This window comes from Rhinichthys klamathensis, unplaced genomic scaffold (assembly GCF_029890125.1).
Source record: "Rhinichthys klamathensis goyatoka isolate OS25496 unplaced genomic scaffold, OSU_Roscu_1.1 h1tg000192l_1, whole genome shotgun sequence".
In the NCBI taxonomy this organism is placed as follows: domain Eukaryota; kingdom Metazoa; phylum Chordata; class Actinopteri; order Cypriniformes; family Leuciscidae; genus Rhinichthys; species Rhinichthys klamathensis.
The window spans coordinates 2,298,331-2,322,029 of NW_026606718.1; the positions used below are offsets into that span (position 1 = coordinate 2,298,331).

General features: G+C 42.0%; 10 non-coding genes across 10 annotated transcripts; all 10 read left to right on the forward strand.

The window, feature by feature from the left end:
• The first annotated feature begins 14,338 nt into the window (after positions 1-14,338).
• trnat-agu (transfer RNA threonine (anticodon AGU)) lies at positions 14,339-14,412 on the forward strand. Its single transcript has one exon. It is a non-coding gene; the product is annotated as a tRNA-Thr (tRNA).
• A 173-nt stretch (positions 14,413-14,585) lies between these two features.
• On the forward strand, positions 14,586-14,659 carry trnat-ugu (transfer RNA threonine (anticodon UGU)). Its single transcript has one exon. It is a non-coding gene; the product is annotated as a tRNA-Thr (tRNA).
• Positions 14,660-14,847: 188 nt separating this feature from the next.
• On the forward strand, positions 14,848-14,937 carry trnar-ucu (transfer RNA arginine (anticodon UCU)). Its single transcript is given in 2 exon segments — positions 14,848-14,884; positions 14,902-14,937. It is a non-coding gene; the product is annotated as a tRNA-Arg (tRNA).
• A 474-nt stretch (positions 14,938-15,411) lies between these two features.
• Positions 15,412-15,485, forward strand: trnat-agu (transfer RNA threonine (anticodon AGU)). Its single transcript has one exon. It is a non-coding gene; the product is annotated as a tRNA-Thr (tRNA).
• A 173-nt stretch (positions 15,486-15,658) lies between these two features.
• Positions 15,659-15,732, forward strand: trnat-ugu (transfer RNA threonine (anticodon UGU)). The gene has a single exon. It is a non-coding gene; the product is annotated as a tRNA-Thr (tRNA).
• Positions 15,733-16,464: 732 nt separating this feature from the next.
• On the forward strand, positions 16,465-16,538 carry trnat-agu (transfer RNA threonine (anticodon AGU)). Its single transcript has one exon. It is a non-coding gene; the product is annotated as a tRNA-Thr (tRNA).
• Positions 16,539-16,711: 173 nt separating this feature from the next.
• Positions 16,712-16,785, forward strand: trnat-ugu (transfer RNA threonine (anticodon UGU)). Its single transcript has one exon. It is a non-coding gene; the product is annotated as a tRNA-Thr (tRNA).
• A 173-nt stretch (positions 16,786-16,958) lies between these two features.
• Positions 16,959-17,032, forward strand: trnat-ugu (transfer RNA threonine (anticodon UGU)). The gene has a single exon. It is a non-coding gene; the product is annotated as a tRNA-Thr (tRNA).
• A 6,181-nt stretch (positions 17,033-23,213) lies between these two features.
• trnat-agu (transfer RNA threonine (anticodon AGU)) lies at positions 23,214-23,287 on the forward strand. The gene has a single exon. It is a non-coding gene; the product is annotated as a tRNA-Thr (tRNA).
• A 173-nt stretch (positions 23,288-23,460) lies between these two features.
• trnat-ugu (transfer RNA threonine (anticodon UGU)) lies at positions 23,461-23,534 on the forward strand. The gene has a single exon. It is a non-coding gene; the product is annotated as a tRNA-Thr (tRNA).
• The last annotated feature ends 165 nt before the right edge of the window (positions 23,535-23,699 follow it).

A 23,699-nucleotide genomic window follows, 5' to 3' on the forward strand; every position in this document is an offset into this window, starting at 1 on the left:
GATGAAGTGTCATTCTTTAAACATCCAGCCTAAGCAACTGTCGTAAAACCATTAACAAACCCATTTAGGTTGCACTCTTCCCCCTGCCAGTTCCACTTGTAAACACCTTAAGTGTGATTTTAGAAAAATGTTTTGATTCTTTGTCTTAGGTATTACCATAAACCTATAGTTCAGGAACTACATCCTACTGTGACACACACACACACACACACACACACACACACACACACACACACACACACACACACACACACACACACACACACACACACACACACACACACACACACACACACACACACACACACAGGGCTAATGGTATTCCTGAATGCCTTGACTCAAATGTTTTGACTCAATTAACATATAGGCCGCGTTTCGGCCCTGGTAAAAACAAAAAACCCAGAGAAGATAAGATATTTTCACACAGCCACAACACTGTTTAAACACGGGTGTAACAACATTTAACAATACCTGGCACAAGTGCTTCCGTGATCGCTCGTGAAGAGGCAACAGCGTTGTGCGTTGCCGCAGCTGTGCTAGGTCTAGCCACGCCTCCTGGCGAACACACATCATCCGTCACACACACGCACACAAACACACACACACAACGTATGCAACATTTACAGTTTTTTTTAATTGTTTACACGCAATTTTGAAAACCGGGTTCTTTTTTTCAAAATATAATCACAATTATCCAAACACCACACTCAATTTGCATAATTCCTAGATTGTTTGCAAAATGACACACTTCTGTCAAAACATACACACTTAAGTCAAAAGATATACACATATTTGTGAAAATGCTATTAGTTTTCATTTAACCAACACAGTCCTCAATGATCAGACAATATTGCAGCCAGTTTCACACGGCTGTGATAAATAAAAAACACATTTGTAAAAAAACTATTTTTAGGAAATAGCAAGTGCTAGATTTTTGGCCAGACATTGTTATGTAAGAGATTATTTAGATGAAAAAAAAAAAAATAGTGACAAACCCACAACATTCTTCATGATTAGTTTGAGATATAGGGAGAATGTACACAAACAGGCCTACTATAAACTTGCCAAGCACTGCACAACACTGATTTCTGCAGACTCATATTTCAAGTATTTATTTACAGTATTTCTTACCATAATCAGTTACAGTAATCAACCAACAAAGAAATCAATGAAAAAAATAAAATCTGTAGACAAATAAAAATTACTGCATGAAGTACAACAGTTTGACTACATACAGTTTGATAAAAACTACTGTAAAAGCAACAAGAATACTGTAACTATTCAGTTACAGTATCAACCAGAGATTTGGTTGATCTCTTTGTCCAGCTTCCATCAGTGTCAGTCCATTGTTGATAACATGGTCAATAAGTGTTGCACGTATTTCTTGAGTCAAATTTGGTCCTCGTCTTCTTTGTTCAGGTTCTATCAACTCTTCAAGTCCTTCTCTACCTCTTCCTCTACCTAGGGCTCTTCCTCTATCTCCTTCTCCTCTTCCTCTATCTCCTTCTTCTCCTCTTCCTCTACCTGGGCCTCCTCCTCTACCTCCTTCACCTCTTCCTCTACCTCCTTCTCCTCCTCCTCTACCTCCTTCACCTCTTCCTCTACCTCCTTCTCCTCCTCCTCTACCTCCTTCACCTCTTCCTCTACCTCCTTCTCCTCTTCCTCTACCTCCTTCACCTCCTCTTTGAGCTCCCCCTCTTATTCTCACTCTTCTTCTTCTTCTTCCTCTTCTTCTTCTTCATCTTCTTCTAGCTCCTTCCATTTTTGTTGAAGACAGGTGAACTTGAAGACAGGTGAACCTGCTGCCTTTTATAGCACACCTGAGTGCTGCGTTTTCAAATTAGCACATGTGTGCTTCCACACCTGGTGGATGTGCATATCCAATTCATTCATTAGTGTGGTCAATGGCAAACCGGGGCTTTGTAATGACAAGGAAGTAACCTCACAATCCTTATCTGTGTCTAAGGTGTGAAAATGTGTGTAGAGTTTTACAAATTACTGTGTGTAATGTTTTGCAAAAAGGGTGAAGCTGACAACGTGCTTACAATTGTGCAAATCTAGGCTGGTGTTTTGCTCCTTGAGTGTAAGGTTTTGCTAATAGTGGGAAAGTTTTAATTTTAGTGTGTAAGCAATTGAAAAAAACTGTAAACATAATTATACGTACCGCTGGCTTGATTTAGGAAATTAATCTCCTCAACAAGACCGAAGAGACTCAAACTATCACCATCTGAAGCGGGCAGATAAAACCTTAAGTAACGCAATAGAACAGCGACACTCATATAAATAAATAATCATCCTTAACAATGTTACTAAATAATAAAAAATACTCACTGTTAAGACTGGATTCCATCTTCTTGCACTCACGTATCCAACAACACAATATGGCTTGGAAAATAGTAACGTTATGAGAACGAGAAAAAAACTGCAGAGGAGCGTGACAAGACACAGCGCTTCAGTGACTGTGTTCGCGTACTACGCACCTTTACACACGCAGCTTTTGGCGAAGTGTGAAAACGGGCCTCCCCAGCAGACAGAATAAACACAACGACATAATACCTATCTCGCGCAGGTAGACGGCCAATAAACCCGGAAGGCCAAGGGCCAGACACCTTTCTTTTACACCTCTGGCCAGGATGTCAACGCAGGAGGATGTCACATGGCATCGCGCAGCCTAGACATACCGGAGCCTGTCAGTGACCCATCATAAATCAGAGACACATGGATCCCCTCATCCCCTGTCAGCCATGAGGGTCATAAATCAGTCAAAAAGTGACACATGGTTTATGTTAATACTACTGGCGCTACCTGACAGCCGTGCGTCTGTAAAATCTATCCAATACAATGACGAGCTCCATCTTTTACAAAACCAATTACGTTACGAGCTCCATTTTTGGCCGTCCAATTAAATGTCAAGGTCCATTTTTCATAGACAAATCACCGCACATAGTCCATTTTTGTCCATCTTTGAGTTTGAGCAGATTCCATCCAATCTCCGCTCATATTCTCTTTTTTGGCCGTCCAATGAAATGGCAATGTCCATTTTTCGTACACCAATCACCGCACGTTGAGCATAAACGCATCACCGCTGTTATTTATATTCCGCTCAGGTAACGTTATGTTATTTATAGTTATTGTATTTATTGTTAATGAACGTTTTCTGTATTTTAGGAATAGCAAGATTGCTCCGTAAAACGATCAGGTAAGTTAACGTTAACTGTCATTGTAAGTAATAGGGTATAATTGTCGCAGCTCAATTTGTAATGTAAATAGTTTTATTCGATTTTGTCTGACTTTGTGTAACTTCAGTCAGCAAGCAAACCTTATTTTTTTTGTATAGATAACGTTACCTAACGTTACGTTAGCTATAGCTAACGTTATCATCGAGCTTGGCAATTGTACATTTTTGTCAGTAACGAAACTTATTTTGTTTTCTGACAGGATTAACTAGTAAAATAGCATATCTGATAGTGTTTGTTACTTTATAGGAAATGGATAAATCAATGTACAATAAATCTCATTGTACTAGTCTACTGTAACACTGGCATAAAATGTAACAAAATAAATTTGGATAATGTCTCTAACTGTTGGGTGTTTGTTTAACTTTTATACACTTGTGGTAAAAAATGACCAGTCATAAGTGAATGGATGAGAATACAATAAGTATATAAAATAAAATTCAGGCACATGTTCATTTTAACACATGGGCACAGTTGAAATAACACAATGTTTAATCTGAGTATTTGTTATAGTCAAAATAATCCATAACAGTTACATTATACGTTTTACTACAAAACAATTTGTATGAGCCCAGGTCAATGAGGCATACAGGCCATAAATAGCAAATAGAAGTTCAAAATTTGTAATGTTTACAAAAACTCTATCACAAGATCTATCACAACATTAGGTGATGATATATACAGTATGCATTATTTTGGATTTATAAACTGCTATAATGTGGCGGTCATTTTGGACCAGGAAAAATGACCACGTAGTCAATTTTTGTCAATCTTTGAGCACAAACACCGCTTAAGTTATTTATATCCCGCTGTTATTTATATTCCGCTCAGGTATGTTATTTAGTTATTGTATTTTTTGTTAATGAAATGGCTCACGTTTTCTGTTTTTTAGGAATAGTAAGATTGCCTCCGTAAAACATCTCTGTAATCCCTCATTTTGGGCCCTTGCCATGATGACTTAATGTAATTACACTAACATGAATAAAACTGCGTATCTGTCATTACAGAAAATGTCCAAACAACAATCCAAAAGCCACAAGGCTATGGATGATACTGAGTGGGTCTCGCGCTTTAGGTCTTTTGCCTCCACTGGTGTCTGGCCATCAGATGCAGGTAACCGACCTGCTCCAAGGCAAAAGAAGTGGTACAGTCTGTATCAGAAGGTATGTAGAAAAAGTATCAAAAGGAATATATATATATATATATATATTAATTTTGAGTAGTAGACATATTATATCTTCAGTATGTACAGTATGAGCATAAAACAAGAACTTGTACAAATAAATATAAGTGGCATCTTTTATTTTGTTTACAGATAGAGAAGTGCCCTCTGCAGCTGAGAGGACAGCTAACGCTTTTCTCCCAGCCACAGATGTGTTTGTGTCAGTGGTGGAAAGTAACTAAATACAAATACTTTCGTTACAGTACTTGAGTAGATTTTTCGATTTTTTCTACTTTCTTGAGTATAATTAAATTGTGGTACTTTTACTCTTACTTGAGTAGAATAAAAAGAAAGTATTCAACTTCGCTACATTTATTTTTCACCAAAAGTACAAAGTACTTTGACAAAGGTGCCGACGGAGCACCAGGGAAAGCTGACATTTGACAGACACTTTTCAAACTACTGCGGTGGAGCCCTGCGCTTCAGCCAATAACAGTCAGATCTGGAGCGCTTCAGCCAATAACAGAGAGGTCTGACTCAGGTGCAAAACCAATCAAAACCTCCAGTTCGGCTGGGGGGCGGGGCACTCGTGTTTTGAATCAGTATCGCCAGAGTCAATTTATATAGAGACATGCCACTTCCTCAATCCTCAATACAATTATATAGGGAAAACCCGTAACGTCAAAGATGGCGGTTGTATGCACATGTCCCGCCCCTCCCGCTGGAAAGCCAATCGTCTGCTTTTAACAGTCAAGCCGGGAAACATTTAAGCCTATCGTCTGGTTCCACTGACGCATGCGCACAGTTGAGGTTTGCGACAGCGCAAAATACGTTACTGTTTGAAAAGGCGGCAGATTTGATATGCAGTGTATAGGTGAGTTGTGTAAATATCAGACATCAGAAGTCTCCCACAGATTGATAGCGGCTCCCTGACGCCCGCAAATTAGTTCAAATCTCCCGGAAACTAGAGCGAGCGAGCAAGAGCGAGCACATACTGTGCTTCAAACTGTGTAGCGCGCGCACGAGAGAGAGGGAGAGAACCCTTGCGCATGCGTAGTAAAAGTATAACCTGTGGGGGAAAAGGCGTTTTAAACCTTATTTTGGGGCAAAGTCATCAAACTTTTTCAGCGATTTTTATCATAATTTACTGCTGTTTCTATACATGCAGTTTTTATGTCCCGGTGACCAGTGAAACTGCAGTTCTGACTCTCTGCCCATTCATTTAGATAGGAGCCTGGTCTTGTTAGTCCGAAATAGCTGCCCGGAGGCGTTGCCAAGATGGCGGCCGAGTGGCATGACTTGCCTAAAAGGACTTTGGTATCGCTTACGTTTCAATTCAGTGAATATGCTCATATTCTGATTTTAAATTTTAATTATGGCAACTCCTGAAATGGGTCATCCCATTGATAATACCAGAGCACTGAGCAGTTGAAGTAAATGAAAAACTCGGCTCATAACATGGACACAGTTATTGCACTGACGGAGCAAGAACAATGTAAGTGTCTAAAATACATGCACACAGTTCAATTAAATGGTAAATCTCGCCCTCTTTAATAACATAGTTAAACGAGTGAAACAGTGAAATAAGATCGCAATATTTATCTGTCAATCAGATGAATGTAAAAGTGTAGTTCGTTACTATAGCAACAATGGGCTCCCAGCACATTTTCGGTAGAACGAAAAAAAATGAGAATTTAATTTAACATGGTAACCCGTACCCCACTTTATTTTTTTATTTTTTTTTACTGGCACTTTTTTATTCATACTGTTGTAAATCTCTCTTTTTTTATGGGACCTCTCACTTATTCTTCTTTGCTTTCAATTATGAAATTTAATTGAAACATTCAAATGATCTTACCTGGACTTACTTTTCAAAATCACAATACATGAAATACAATGAAATTTGTTTCATGTTGCTTCTTAACACAGAGTGAGTATATATTATTTTATTACATTCTATGATACAAGCTATGTTGATTAGCATTGCTATAAAGAATTAGTTCACCCAAAAATGTATTTACCCCATGATTTACTCGCCTCAAGTCCTCTTAGGTGTACATAACATTCTTATTTCAGACGAATACAATCACAGTTATATTCAAAAATGTCCTGGCTCTTCCAAGCTTTATAATGGCAGTGAATGGCTGGAAAAAATTTGAAAAAACAAAACAAATTACTAATTACAAATTGCACGGCTCCAGTGGGTTACTAAAGGCCTTCAGAAGCGAAGCCCTGGGTTTTTGTAAGAAAAATACCCATATTTATTACTTTATAATCTAAAATAACTTGCTTCCGCCAGACGACCGTACGCATACTACGTAATTCGACTTGCACCACAGGAGTAAAAGTGAAGCGCTTTTATCACGAATGGATGCACTTTTTTGGGCTTCAAATTTTCTCCAGCCATTCACTGCCATTGTAAAGCTTGGAAGAGTCAGGACATTTTTTAATATAACTCTTGATTGCATTCGTCTGAAAGAAGAATGTCATATCTAGGATGGCTTGAGGGTTAGTAAATCATGGGCTAATTTTCCTTTTTGGGTGAACTATCCCTTTAAATACATACATCATTCTTATGAAAATACCTGAGATAGCTTGATGAACACATATATTATTGCTGTCATGTGTTTGTCTTCATGTTTCAGTCAAAACGTCTCTGTTTGCATGTTATTATAAAAGGCATTTCCTTTATATAGTTTAATACTTCTATGAATCTCACTTGTGGACTTTCTGAGTGAGGGATGAATCAGTACTGGGCTTCCAGTTTGAAAGAAACAGATGAGGTGTGTGTTTAGCGCTCAATATCGCTATCATCTCCCCATTTTGGGTAAAAATACCGGTAGAAAAATAATACTAAAGTACTTTGTACTTTGTAGTACTTGAGTAGTTTTAAAGCAAATACTTATTTACTCTTACTTGAGTCATATTATTTTTCAGTACTTCTACTTGTACTCAAGTAAATTATTACTTAAGTAGCAATACAATTTGTTAGTACTCTTTCCACCACTGGTTTGTGTGGATTTCATCCTCATAAGGTAGGCTAATTTGGGCTCTTTCAGTTTAACTACAGTTGATGCAGTGTGCACACAATATAAAGATGTGGTATTTCTTAACATTAATGTATTCTTGGACAATTTCTGTTGTTTCTATCTGGGTTGGTTTGGCAACAGGTCTGTTCCACAGCAGAGGAAATTGCGTAGTAGGTAAAAGAAGGTCATAAGGTTGAAACTAACTACATCAATAATAACTGAATAAAAAACCCACATCTAAATTTGTCACGTCATTTGCATGAAAGGGGTTCGAACTTCTTATACATTATTTTTTATACTATTAACATAGAATAGAACAGTAGTATTGTGCTTTCTTTAAATCACTGGTGATTTTGTCCATCATCTTTCAAAGTCTTTCATACTGTATTTCATACTGTATATATGCACTGTTTTACACATTTTTGTTATGCAGCAGCAAGTGCCTACAGCCTCATATAGACCCACAAGCAGTGCAGACCAATCAACTAGTGGTCAATGTAGCTCCTTAATGGTAGGTAGATTTTATAGCTTTATGTGAGAGAGAATTCATAACGGAAATATTTTATATTCTTGTCATATTTCAGCTCCCAACCACTGCTCCAGTAGAACGTCCCACAGCTGACACTATACCCGCAAGTTTGGTGAAAAGGCCCAAGCTCACCCTTTCCTCGGTACATATGATGGCATGTGTTTTAAAATGGTTCACAATTGTCATATTAATACTTCTCTCTTTAAAGTTTAATAGGTCCAGATTTGGTGGAAAGCATGTGGAGAGTGCAAAGCCAAATTTACATGTTGGACGGAAAGCTCATGTAAGTAATGAATAATTATTATTTCTTTGCTACAAAAAAAAATTCCAATGATACAATTTTTTTATACCTTGTATTTTTAGAATCATTCAACCACTGCTACAAATGCAGCTGCCCGTGTGTGTGAGGCTCCAGTGCTAGCAGGTGGTTCTCCTCAAACCATCTCTCCACCACAGCCTCCAAGTGCAGAATCATTTTTTCTTGCTGCTCCATTACCGCCACCAAAACAACGGCATCGGCCAGTGGAGGGGCAGAGTTTAGGAGTGAATGTGGTAAAACATTGCACTTGTTACTATGTTTGGTTAGTATTTTTTTGTCTTTATTTGACCTGTCCTTTTCTGTCTACAGAGCGCATTCCAGCCTGAGCACTCTGCTGCAGTTCCTCTCCTATGGCCTAAAACCATGCCCCAGGAGGATCACCAATGGGTCTCCACAGGATTGTTCAGAGTTGGTGCTCGTGGGAATTTGGAGCTCCAGGACCATCTCCAGTTGTGGTATTTCCCTCCACAGCCATCCCTTATTTACCACCAGGCACCAACATCAGCCAGATTTTTTGCCCATCCCTTACTGCTGTGGATGCCGTATAGGCTGTGGAAAGTCAGGCTGCTGTGCGCGGACCAAGCCTGTAAAAGCCCTCTGACTAGTGGAGGTCTTCACAGACGGGTGCGTCAGGTCCTTGACATTGACCGCTTTTACAACCTGGTCACAGAGACTCTGATTTGCTCCAAGTGCCGCCGCAGCTACCTGTCTTGGAATAGGGAAATACTTGAGCAGCTGGACATGGCCCATCGTTCTGAGTTTAGGGTCATTCTTACCCGCCGGTATGTTACATTATTGTGTGATTTTTGTCAGTTGCTTATCCATGTATATTTAATTTATTTCTTATTACAGATATGCCTGTGACATCAGGGTGATACGCCTCCTACGGGAACGTGGTCTGGGGAATGGCCCTGTCCGACTGATTGGCCAATTGAAAGAGAACCACAGTGAAGAGTGGCTGAAAAGGGTTGCGCGGTATACCAGCGAGTGTGCTTCTTTTACCAGCAAAAGTTGCCTGATGCCACCAACATTTGAAGAGCCTCCCCAACCTGTGGCAATTCCCAGCTATAAGTGGCTTTCAGTGGTGTACAGCCAAGACATCCTGTTCAGGCTGGAGGATATCAAGGCTAGTATCACCTCCACTTATGGATCCATCTTAAAACTGGATTCCACCAGAAAGGTACATCTTTAATTATTATTGTATTGAGGTTATGCAAATTCTATTTATATTTAAATCTAAATAGAAATGGAACCTCAAATGAATGAACAACTTAAACAATAACATAAGATGGAATGTCAAATTGAGGGACAATTCAAAGATTAAAACAAGAATAACATTGCAGAGATAACCACTAAATTTTTTTATGACATTACACGCATAAGCTCTATATTAATGCAATAGAACCATTGAAGGTGTTGCTACTATTGGTTAATATATATGTTTGTTTTAGATCACCAAAAAGCTCTCAGGACCGGCAAAAGGCACTGCACAGTGGCTGACATCCGTTGGTAACGAGATGGGTCAAGTGCTCATTAGTGTCTTGACTGCTGGTGAGGGACCAGGTTTGGATCTTATGGCAGCTGGCTTGGTAGACAGGTATGTTACCTGTAATACATTTTCACTTACATGTAATTTAACTTGTCCTTAGTTTAGAATTTACTATTTACAATTTGCATTTGTAATTTACTGTTGTTTGATGATGAAATTCTTTAATTATTTTTGATAATTATTTCTCACAGGTATAAAGCTGCAGGTGTAGACCCTCCTGTTGCTCTCTATGTGGACTGTGGCTGCTGCAAGGATGTGGGTGAGACCAAGCTGAAGGCCAGATTTGGTGGATGGCCTAACTTGATTGTTCGCCTCGACATCTGGCACTATATGCGACGCCTGGCTGTGGGATGCACCACTGATGCACACCAGCTCTATCCCACTTTCATGGCTCGCATATCAGCATGTATTTTTGAGTGGGATGCTGCTGATGTCAACAAGTTGAGAGAGGCAAAAAGAGCACAGCTAAAAGAGCAAGGCCTGATGGCTCTGACGGAGAAGCAGCTAGATCGGCACATAAAAAAAGAAGAGTTAGAGCTGCACTGCAGGAGGAGGACTCGTGGAGAAGACCAAACCATCCGGCTGTTGGATCAGCTCATCAGTGAGCTCATCAGTGACAAGGGTAAGGATGCCCTTGGCGTTCCTCTTCTGGACCCCATCAGAATGCAGCACATCTGGCGTGTTCAGAAGAGACATGTTAAGTGCATTCAGGACCCACCTGGTGTGGCGCTGTACACACAGACTGGCACCATCACCAAGGGAGGAGTGCAAATGCAGACACTGCGCTGTGCCAGAGGTTCTACATCTTTGGAGTCATTCCACTGTCACTTAAACCGGTTCATTCCAGGTACGTGCAACTCAATAATGTTTATGTTTAACAGAAATACTTGACCTTATTCCTTTTTGCCGTTTTTTTGTATTTACTTTAGGAAACAGTGCAAACTCGCTCAACTTACAGATCTACCTACTAGATGGGCTACATCGCTGGAACCACAACAGGGCAGCAGCTGCTCTGGAGGTAGAGACCTCGGGCCTGCGCACATACTCGGGCGAGCTGGTTCACAGCGTGAATAAAGATTATGAGAAGGTTTTTGGTAGGAAGCTGATTCCTTCTTTTACACCACCCGCAAAGTACACAGGTATTCATATTTAATATTGTATGTTTATGCTCATAGTTCTGTCTCTGTTTCTATGTAGTTTTTTTTTTTTTTTTTTTTTTCAATATTGGTTTTGCATTTTCAGGTGAACTGCTTGGAGTGCAGTACCTGTTGAGGCAGAACAATGAACCTCTACAGTGTATGGCGCCAGACTCCGAGGAGGCAAATACATTGCTGGAGCAGTTGGAAGAGCCAGTAGAGACTGATGAGGGCTTTGAAGAACTTGAACATTTTGAGGTCACTCTTGCCGATTTACTTTTGGACACATCTGATATGATCTCAGTGCTACCTGCTTCTTGTGCTCCTGAGCTTTCTGGTCAGTCCGCTCTTCCTGTCCAGTCCACTCACCTGCTGGGGGTCCCATCTGCACCCGCTCCTCCTGTCCAGTCCACTCACCTGCTGGGGGTCCCGTATGCACCCGCTCCTCCTGTCCAGTCCACTCACCTGCTGGGGGTCCAACATGCGTCTGCTCCTCCTGTCCAGTCCACTCACCTGCTGGGGGTCCAACATGCGTCTGCTCCTCCTGTCCAGTCCACTCACCTGCTGGGGGTCCAACATGCATCTGCTCCTCCTGTCCAGTCCACTCACCTGCTGGGGGTCCAACATGCGTCTGCTCCTCCTGTCCAGTCCACTCACCTGCTGGGGGTCCAACATGCGTCTGCTCCTCCTGTCCAGTCCACTCACCTGCTGGGGGTCCAACATGCGTCTGCTCCTCCTGTCCAGTCCACTCACCTGCTGGGGGTCCCATCTGCACCCGCTCCTCCTGTCCAGTCCACTCACCTGCTGGGGGTCCCGTCTGCACCCGCTCCTCCTGTTCAATCCACTCACCTGCTGGGGGTCCAACATGCGTCTGCTCCTCCTGTCCAGTCCGCTCACCTGCTGGGAGTCCAACATGTGTCTGCTCCTCCTGTCCAGTCCACTCACCTGCTGGGGGTCCCGTCTGGGTTACCTGGACAATCTACATCTTCAGAGCAAGTTGTAAGAGAAATACCAGTATGCTTTATATTTATTGATGTTTGACCTTCTTGAAATACTTCAAATCTAATGTAATACTTCCTCCTAGGCCGTGGATGAACAGAGTTTGGCAGGAATGGATCGTGTTGATGAGCTTGCGGAATACTTGGTGGAGCTAAGAAATGAAAAAGGCCTCACTCTTACCAATCAGCAGGCCAGCACCATTGTGGGTCTTTGGCAGAACTTGGAGCAACACGATAAGGACCGGATTTCTTACGCTGCTCGACATCAGGAGAGACTGCTCACTGGTCGGTTTAGGTCTCCGAAAAAGAAGGCTGTATTTGCAGGAGTTGAAAGCACAAAAAGGTGTGTACTTGGTTCTACTGGTTCAGCTGCTCAGTGGCCAAACTGCAGCCGTCTTGTAGAAACAATATTTATCAGATTGTGCAACATTCACAATAGCCCCAAGAAAATTGGACACCAAACCCTTTCAAGATGGTCACTAATTCTAAATGATTATAAAAAGATTCGACAGCTCATTTTAATCAACGGCATTATTATGAAAGATACAACTCTGCAACTTGTTACTGTAAATCAGACCACGTTGATACAGTGGCATAACAAAAGATTCAAGGCACAAGAAGTTGCAATTCTGATGCAAGGGTTGGTACTGCCTGATGAACGTCCTGTTGCCAGTGAACCACTACTCCCAGTAAACACTAGGCCCACTCAAGTCACACCACACATGCATGAACACACTTACAACATGCCACCTGACACGGCTGGGTTGGCAAAAACCAAGCTAGTTGTCAAAGATAGAGCTGAGCTGAGAACCATACAGCCAAAACAACATACAGCTCAGCCAGGAGTTTTTTACATGCCACTAATAGTGCCACCAACCACTACAGCAAGTAGCATTCTGCTTCTGCCGCCACCCCAGACCACTGCACCCAGTAGAGTTTGCACACCACATTCTGAGAGCACAACTGGCCCTTGTCAAATGCAAGACACTCCACAAAAAGAAAAGCGTAAATACACTAGAACAGTCACATCCAACAGATGCACTAAATGTGGAGAGCCACGCACCACAGACACTGGCCATAGCCAGTTCAAAGGCAGAATTTACTGCCCAAACAGGGAGACCCTAACCAAAGAGCAGTGGCTTAGAATGATGAGAAAATAGTACATTGTTGTATTTTATGTTGTGAAGATTTTGTTTTTATTATAGTAAAATATTTAGTTGTTTTGCAAAACTAATACCGAAATAATTGCACTATTTTCTATTTGATTTATTTTTTTATTTTTTTAATTCAATTTGATTGTGATTCATTGTGCTGCCCACAAACTGTTGTATTTGTTCTAGGTTAATGTGTTGTATATAGTTCAGTTCTGTTTGTTTGTTTTCTTTTTACTTGTAAATAGTGATTTATTTTAAATACTATACCAAATGTGATTTGTTTGTACATATTTTGTTGAATGTTGTATATTTGTATGTATATTATAAAGTGTACATTATATGTTTTATATTTCGACGTGAAAAGAATAAAAAATATTTTTTAAATATTTTATTGATCTGTTTTATGTTTATTGTTTTGTTAATGGCTGATAGTGACAGTGATGTGATATAGCAGGCTTAGGTGGAGTGTTCGAAGTCAAATTACATAAAAGAAGAGATACATGCAGAATGCCCATACTGTTTATTTATTTTTTAAATCAAGGTTACAGTAATAGGTGGTAGTTTACTATTAATCATTATTAGATACTCCTGCAATATATCAGTACACTAAATGTTCTTCCATTCTACCATTTGATAATACTGGGTCATCAATGCGGAGTGTTTATAAAGTTAGATCATTGGGAAGTCCCTAAAAATGTGGTTCAGTACCTCCTTTTGATCAAAAGAAGAAAAAATTTAAATGCAATGTGTTAATAATTAAATACATGGTTAATTGCCTGCAAGCTGAACTGCATCCCTTATTTTGCACTAAATAAATCTTGAAATGAATAAAAAAAAACATTAGACCCAGCAAGAAAACTCATGTTCTTGCTGGGGATCGAACCCGGATCTCTGTGATTTTTCTCCTCCTCTCGCGAAAACTCTTGGCTCTTGCACACAAGGACCGGCCGTCACCACAGAGAGGTGCCAGACTTCCTTTCTCTTCCCGTAGCTTAGATGGTCTTTGCAGCTCTTGTGAATGGAGCTCCATAAACATGTGTGACGTGGGTTCTGGGAGTCCTGCTGAACACGGCTTTGCCAACAAACGCAGAGGCTAGCTGGCCACCCCCCACGCAGTTGTCAACAAACTATTTCATGCTATCCAGCGCCTGGTCCACGATTTGCATCTTTTTTTCTCCATGTTTTGCTCCTCTGGGTCGCCTTTCTGGCAGCAGGGAGCGGAGGTAGGCACCGTGGCTTAGTTGGCTAAAGCACCTGTCTAGTAAACAGGAGATCCTGGGTTCGAATCCCAGCGGTGCCTTTGACGGTACCCGTGTGTGTCGCAAGGCCGTGAACCCTCGCAATCGTTTGCTTTTCTGAGAACTGACCACAAAGGGTGAAACCGAGGTGTCCTTTGCAGTTGCTTCCATTTGCAAACCATCCCTGAGCTGTTGTTGAAGGACAGTGTCCCAAGCTAACATGTCTTGGCAGCAAGGCGCCGTGGCTTAGCTGGTCAAAGCGCCTGTCTTGTAAACAGGAGATCCTGGGTTCGAATCCCAGCGGTGCCTCTACCACGTTGGCATTGCTCTTTGGGATCGTTCTTGGACAGAGGGCCTCGGGATTTTGAATCGAGTTTCAATTGTACAGAGGCTCGAGGACCTGCCTTTTCTGCCCGCAGAGTGTATAGCATTACACTGTTGGATGTGCAAATGCCCAGATGAAAAACCATCACGTGGCCCAGCCAATCCGTCACGTGGGCTCTGTGGCGCAATGGGTAGCGCATTGGACTTCTAGATTGCAAAATGAGGCCATTCAAAGGTTGAGGGTTCGAGTCCCACCAGAGTCGTGACTTTTGCCGTTTTGTCAACCCCATACTGCACAGTGTTGCCCTCGGGTAACAGAAAGCTTTTGAGGCCTCTTGTTCTCAACGTGTTCATTTCAAATAATGTCAATGTAGTCGAAAGGCTTCAAAATGTTGTCTTTTTTGTTTACCACTACATGTGCTTACCGAAAACGCTTGGCTCTTGCACACAAGGACCGGCCGTCACCACAGAGAGGTGCCAGACTTCCTTTCTCTTCCCGTAGCTTAGATGGTCTTTGCAGCTCTTGTGAATGGAGCTCCATAAACATGTGTGACGGGGGTTCTGGGAGTCCTGCTGAACACGGCTTTGCCAACAAACGCAGAGGCTAGCTGGCCACCCCCCACGCAGTTGTCAACAAACTATTTCATGCTATCCAGCGCCTGGTCCACGATTTGTATCTTTTTTTCTCCATGTTTTGCTCCTCTGGGTCGCCTTTCTGGCAGCAGGGAGCGGAGGTAGGCGCCGTGGCTTAGTTGGTTAAAGCACCTATCTAGTAAACAGGAGATCCTGGGTTCAAATCCCAGCGGTGCCTTTGACGGTACCCGTGTGTGTCGCAAGGCCGTGAACCCTCGCAATCGTTTGCTTTTCTGAGAACTGACCACAAAGGGTGAAACCGAGGTGTCCTTTGCAGTTGCTTCCATTTGCAAACCATCCCTGAGCTGTTGTTGAAGGACAGTGTCCCAAGCTAACATGTCTTGGCAGCAAGGCGCCGTGGCTTAGCTGGTCAAAGCGCCTGTCTTGTAAACAGGAGATCCTGGGTTTGAATCCCAGCGGTGCCTCTACCACGTTGGCATTGCTCTGTGGGATCGTTCTTGGACAGAGGGCCTCGGGACTTTGAATCGAGTTTCAATTGTACAGAGGCTCGAGGACCTGCCTTTTCTGCCCGCAGAGTGTATAGCGTTACACTGTTGGATGTGCAAATGCCCAGATGAAAAACCGTCACGTGGGCTCTGTGGCGCAATGGATAGCGCATTGGACTTCTAGAATGCAAAATAAGGCCATTCAAAGGTTGAGGGTTTGAGTCCCACCAGAGTCGTGACTTTTGCCGTTTTGTCAACCCCATACTGCACAGTGTTGCCCTCGGGTAACAGAAAGCTTTTGAGGCCTCTTGTTCTCAACGTGTTCATTTCAAATAATGTCAATGTAGTCGAAAGGCTTCAAAATGTTGTCTTTTTTGTTTACCACTACATGTGCTTACCGAAAACGCTTGGCTCTTGCACACAAGGACCGGCCGTCACCACAGAGAGGTGCCAGACTTCCTTTCTCTTCCCGTAGCTTAGATGGTCTTTGCAGCTCTTGTGAATGGAGCTCCATAAACATGTGTGACGTGGGTTCTGGGAGTCCTGCTAAACACGGCTTTGCCAACAAACGCAGAGGCTAGCTGGCCACCCCCCACGCAGTTGTCAACAAACTATTTCATGCTATCCAGCGCCTGGTCCACGATTTGCATCTTTTTTTTCTCTATGTTTTGCTCCTCTGGGTCGCCCTTCTGGTAGCAGGGAGCGGAGGTAGGCGCCGTGGCTTAGTTGGTTAAAGTGCCTGTCTAGTAAACAGGAGATCCTGGGTTCGAATCCCAGCGGTGCCTTTGACGATACCCGTGTGTGTCGCAAGGCCGTGAACCCTCGCAATCGTTTGCTTTTCTGAGAACTGACCACAAAGGGTGAAACCGAGGTGTCCTTTGCAGTTGCTTCCATTTGCAAACCATCCCTGAGCTGTTGTTGAAGGACAGTGTCCCAAGCTAACATGTCTTGGCAGTAAGGCGCCGTGGCTTAGCTGGTCAAAGCGCCTGTCTTGTAAACAGGAGATCCTGGGTTCGAATCCCAGCAGTGCCTTTGACGATACCCGTGTGTGTCGCAAGGCCGTGAACCCTCGCAATCGTTTGCTTTTCTGAGAACTGACCACAAAGGGTGAAACCGAGGTGTCCTTTGCAGTTGCTTCCATTTGCAAACCATCCCTGAGTTGTTGTTGAAGGACAGTGTCCCAAGCTAACATGTCTTGGCAGCAAGGCGCCGTGGCTTAGCTGGTCAAAGCGCCTGTCTTGTAAACAGGAGATCCTGGGTTCGAATCTCAGCGGTGCCTCTACCCCGTTGGCTTTGCTCTTTGGATCGTTCTTGGACAGAGGGCCTCGGGACTTTGAATCGAGTTTCAATTGTGCAGAGGCTCGAGGACCTGCCTTTTCTGCCCGCAGAGCGTATAGCATTACACTGTTGGATGTGCAAATGCCCAGATGAAAAACCATCACGTGGCCCGGCCAATCAGGCACATGGGCTCTGTGGCGCATTGGACTTCTAGATTGCAAAAGGAGGCCATTCAAATGTTGTGGGTTCGAGTCCCACCAGAGTCGTGACTTTTGCCGTTTTGTCAACCCCATACCCCATAGAGAGCAGGCCATGGAGTAAGCCACGTTTTGGGAAGCTCTGCTGAATTTTATTTAAAAAACTTTATTTTTAGCGCATTACATTCTTCAAATAGGTCTAAATTAGATATCCAAAGTTAAACATTAGATAGTCTGCAACTCTGTTTTATTTTATTTTGAGCAAACTCTGTCAATGGCGAAAAATCTTCGACAATTTACCTATACGGGAAGAAACACGGCTAACAGCAAACAAGCTAGCATGACTGATGCTAAGACTGAACTTCTTACCTCGATGAAGGAAGACATATCTACATTACTCAGGTCAGAACTGAAAGACATCCTTGCAAGTGAATTTGAGGCCGTTAAAAGTGAAATACAGTCTGTCAAAACTGAAGTTGTCAATAGTATCTCACTGCTTCGCTCTGACCTGGACTCGGTGAAAACTACAGTCGCTGACATGGAACACAGTCTGACCACATGTTCGGATGATGTAGCGTGTCTTCAGACTACAGTTAGCAAACTTCAAGTAGAAGTCTCAGATCTACAGAATAAGTGTCTCGATATGGAAGGGAGAATGAGGAGGTCGAATATCCGAATATTGAATGTGCCGGAGGATGCTGGGTCAGGTTCGCCATCTTTTGTCACCAAGCTGCTTAAAGAAGTGTTTGCCATGGATAAAGATGTGATGGTAGACAGATCGCACCGAACTCCTCAACTGGAGAAAGCTAAGGGGAAGCCTCGAGCCATTATCGCGAAGCTACACTATCACCAGGACTGCGTGGAGGTGCTACGCCGTGCGAGGCAAGCGGGTGGCGCTTTGAAATACGGAGAACTGTCCATGTCAATATTTCCAGATTATCCCCCCCTCGTGGCACGCGCAAGATCTGCATTCAACGAAGTTAAACAACTACTGAAAGACCGGTCAGATGTTCGCTATGGAGTCATTCACCCGGCGAAGTTTCGTATCACTTACAACGGGATTAGGAAGGACTTTCTTGATCCGAAACAAGCACTGTTATACGTCCAGTCGAACATCGTCGATGGAGGGAGACCCACCTCTAATGATGACTGAGAATTTGCAGAATAAAGGCCTAGCGTGGCACACTTCATTGTACACATGTATATGGATGTTCTGGTGAGTGAAAGTAGCCATTGAATAACAATTACAAGCAGCTTTTAAATTATAATTTTTTTTTTTTTTTTTTTTTTCAAGAATGCAGGCTATCAGCTTCTGAATGGACAATACTGTGTTACCAATAATGTTATAAAGAAGCGCTATCTTATTTTGTTTAAACTGTTAGCAGAGCAACCTGTTGGAACTGGAGTTCCCCAATACAAGCACTAATGTGCGGATACCACTGTAAGGGGTTTAGGGTTCACCTTGTTCTGATAATAGGTGATTTGGGGTGGGAGGTAATCGCACCAGGGTTCTCTTTATGGGTTTTGTTTTGTTTTTTGGAGGATATATCCTTGCTATGTTTATTAAAGCTGGAGTCTACCAATAATTTTGCACAAAATAGAAAATGGTTAATGCACAGATGTTGACAGGAGATATAGGATGCCCTGTAAATTTTGTGAGCTGGAATGTTAAATCTTTAAATCATCCTGTGAAACGTAAAAAAGTATTATCACATCTCAACCAATTTAATGTGGGAATAGCATTTCTCCAGGAAACGCATTTGCGAACATCTGATCATTCTAGACTAAGGGGAGGGTGGATAGGCCAACTATATCATTCTGATTTTCATAGTAAATCTAGGGGTGCAGCCATCTTAATCCATAAGAACATTCCATTTACAATGTCAAAAGTAGAAGCAGATAGATCTGGCAGATATGTTATAGTCACAGGTTATATGAAACTCCAGTTATTCTAGCTAATGTATATGCACCCACTTGGGATGACCATGCTTTTTTCTCCAAATTTTTTCCTGTCTACCAGATATGGACACACATTACCTTATTTTGGCTGGAGATATGAATTGTGCTCTTTCCAGTTTGGATCGTAGCTCTCTTAGAGTCATATCTCCAACCAAGTCTGCCCAGACTATTGAACTATTTCTCCGCTCGTACGGAGTTACAGATGTTTGGCGTTTCAATAATCCCACCTCCAGGTGCTATTCTTTCTTTTCACACGTTCATAAGACATATTCACGAATAGACTATTTTGTCATCGATAATCGTTTCCTTCCTATTGTCAGTAAATGTGAATATAATGCTATAGTTATCTCGGACCACGCTCCAATGTTGATGACACTACAGATACCTGTCTCACAAGTCACATACCGCCCGTGGCGCCTAAATAGTTTATGGCTTGCTGATGAATGTTTTGTTCAATTTATCTCATCTGAAATAGTCACATTTTTGGAACACAATCAAACACCAGGCATGTCGTTTTCAACAATATGGGAATCCATGAAAGCGTATTTAAGGGGACAAATGATCTCATATTGTGCCCAAAAGAAAAAGAGTGAAACGGCGCGGCTCAAGACACTAACTGATGACATATTACATATAGACACAACACTTGCGCAAGCCCCATCATCAGATTTATATAAGCAAAGACTGATACTACAGACAGAATTCAATCTCCTTTCAACCAAACATATATCAAACCTCCTCAATAGGACACAGCACAGAACTTATGAACATGGAGAGAAGATAGGCAGAATCCTTGCACACCAACTGCGCCGGAAAGCTGCAGCTCAGTCTATATCTGAAATAACAGATGAGTTCGGCACCAAACATATAAATCACTCTAAAATTAACCAGATATTTCATCAGTTTTATTCAAAACTATACACTTCAGAGTCACATAAAGATGAATACCTATTCAAGTCTTTTTTGATAATTTAGAAATCCCCTTAGTGGGTGACCGAATGGCTTCTGAACTGGAAAAAGTATTCACAGAGGAAGAATTTCATTCTGCTGTTAAATCTATGCAAAATGGTAAATGTCCAGGACCAGATGGATTTCCTAGTGAATTCTTTAAAAAATTCGCTAGAAAATTAGCCCCTCTGTTGCTCTCTACATATAAAGAATCATTTACATCTGGCTCACTCCCTCCTACTATGCGTCAGGCTGTTATATCCCTTATTCTTAAAAAAGAGAAAAACCCAGTAGAATGCGGCTCATATCGTCCCATTTCTCTGTTAAATGTTGACAGTAAAATACTTGCTAAAATGCTAGCCCTACGACTGGAAAAAGTACTTCCTTCATTGATCTCAGATGATCAGACAGGATTTATTAAACATAGACAAATATCTTCTAATATACGTAGATTACTTAATGTTCTTTATGATCCCACTCCACCCAAGGGCAAAGAGGTATTAATATCCCTAGATGCAGAAAAAGCCTTTGATAGGGTGGAGTGGGATTACCTATTTTATACATTGAAATGCTTTGGTTTTGGACAAAAATTTATACATTGGATTGAGACACTTTATTCTCTACCTATGGCAGCTGTTCGGACTAATAACAACTTGTCTGGTTTTTTTGATCTACAGCGTGGAACTAGACAGGGCTGTCCCTTGTCACCCCTTTTATTCGCCCTAACAATAGAACCACTAGCTATAGCACTGCGTAACAGCGCTGATATTAAGGGCATAATGAGAGGAGGGGCTGAGCATAAAGTGTCGTTATATGCTGATGACATGCTAGTATATATGACTGACCCTGTGACCTGTTTGCCAAAGATGTTTGATTTGTTAAATTCCTTTGGCAAGATATCAGGATATAAAATCAATGTGCAGAAAAGTGAGCTTATGTGTATTGACCCTAATTATCAGTTCGCTACAATTCAGTCCCTCCAAGTTAAATTATGCACTAACAAATTTAAATATTTAGGTATTTGGATAACCCGTAAGTTTAAAGATCTTTATGAAGCCAATTTCCCTCCACTTTTAAATTGTTTAAAAAAAGATTTAGATCACTGGAATCTCCTTCCCTTGTCGCTAGGGGGGAGAATAAATGTTATTAAAATGAATATTATGCCCCGATTTTTGTTTCTTTTCCAGTGTATCCCCATCTTCTTAACAAAATCTTTTTTCATAAATATAGATAAACTTTTGTCCGGTTTTATTTGGAATGGTAAAAATCCGCGTATACGTAGGGAAATTCTGCAACGTCACCGATTACATGGTGGGCTTTCCCTACCCAATTTTCAATACTACTATTGGTCTGCCAACATTAAAAACATAATGCACTGGATTCATTTTTATAGAGTTGAAGACCCAGGTCCCAAGTGGCTAGAGCTTGAGCGTGCATCCTGCACACAAACATCTTTACATGCACTAGCCTGCTCTAAAATACCCTTTCCAGAATCCATATCAACATACTGCATAAATCCAGTGGTGAGGCACTCCCTCAAGATATGGATACAGTTCAGACGGGCTTTTTCCTTTGTCCATGGATGCCCCTTTGGTGGGAAATAACATGTTTGCTCCCTCCATAACTGATGATGCTTTTAAAACATGGACTGAAAAGGGACTGAAAACAGTCAAAGACGTATATATAGGTGGCACCTTTGCAAGTTTTGAACATTTGAGAACACATGTTGACATTCCTAATTCACATTTTTTTTTAGATATTTACAACTTCGCAGTTTTGTTTCCGCAAATGTTCCATCTTTTCCTTTGATATCACCAGATTCCCTTTTAGACAAAATACTTAAGATGCCCCTTTGGCCTGGGGAGGTTGTTGGTAGATTATACTCTATACTCAGCATGGACAATTTGAAGCCATTAACAACATTAAAACATCAGTGGGAGGAAGAACTGGATACAGAGATATCAGATGAGCTATGGCAGGCCGTTCTCAATAACATACACTCATCTTCTATCTGCCTACGACACACCATTATCCAGTTTAAAATTACTCATCGCTTACATTGGTCAAAAGTAAAGTTGGCTAGAATTGCACCAGATATTGACCCAGAGTGTGATCGGTGTAATATAGAGCAAGGCACTTTGTCACATATGTTCTGGAGCTGTCCCAAACTGTTTGAGTTTTGGGAGTTGATTTTTGTTTTTCTTAGTATTGCATACTCATATTGACCCGTCACCGATCATTGCCATCTTTGGAGTAGTACCACAAGAACTTGGTATAGGCAAATGGGATAAAACAGTGATAGCATTTGTAACTCTCTTGGCCAGACGCATTATTTTATTGAAATGGAAGGATAAGTCTCCACCTGTATTTAAACATTGGATTAACGATGTTATGCACTATTTAACACTTGAGCAAATTCGATATAATTTGCAGGGTAATAACATTAAATGCAGTAATATCTGGCAACCTGTTCTTACACTAATTGAACAAATGGACTCTAATGACATTGTATGAGTTTCTTTTTTTTTTTTTTTTTTTTTTTTTTTTTTTTTTTGTCTCTATACCAGTGGTGCGATGGGGGTGGGTGGGTTCTGGGTTGCTAAGTGTCTGTTGTTTGTTGTATGTTAAAATACAATAAAAAGACTTTGATCAAAAAAAGAAAGCTTTTGAGGCCTCTTGTTCTCAACGTGTTCATTTCAAATAATGTCAATGTAGTCGAAAGGCTTCAAAATGTTGTCTTTTTTGTTTACCACTACATGTGCTTACCGAAAACTCTTGGCTCTTGCACACATGGACCGGCCGTCACCACAGAGAGGTGCCAGACTTCCTTTCTCTTCCCGTAGCTTAGATGGTCTTTGCAGCTCTTGTGAATGGAGCTCCATAAACATGTGTGACGTGGGTTCTGGGAGTCCTGCTGAACACGGCTTTGCCAACAAACGCAGAGGCTAGCTGGCCACCCCCCACGCAGTTGTCAACAAACTATTTCATGCTATCCAGCGCCTGGTCCACGATTTGCATCTTTTTTTCTCTATGTTTTGCTCCTCTGGGTCGCCCTTCTGGCAGCAGGGAGCGGAGGTAGGCGCCGTGGCTTAGTTGGTTAAAGCGCCTGTCTAGTAAACAGGAGATCCTGGTTTCGAGTCCCAGCGGTGCCTTTGACGATACCCGTGTGTGTTGCAAGGCCGTGAACCCTCGCAATCGTTTGCTTTTCTGAGAACTGACCACAAAGGGTGAAACCGAGGTGTCCTTTGCAGTTGCTTCCATTTGCAAACCATCCCTGAGCTGTTGTTGAAGGACAGTGTCCCAAGCTAACATGTCTTGGCAGCAAGGCGCCGTGGCTTAGCTGGTCAAAGCGCCTGTCTTGTAAACAGGAGATCCTGGGTTCGAATCCCAGCGGTGCCTCTACCCCGTTGGCTTTGCCCTTTGGGATCGTTCTTGGACAGACGGCCTCGGGACTTTGAATCGAGTTTCAATTGTGCAGAGGCTCGAGGACCTGCCTTTTCTGCCCGCAGAGTGTATAGCATTACACTGTTGGATGTGCAAATGCCCAGATGAAAAACCATCACG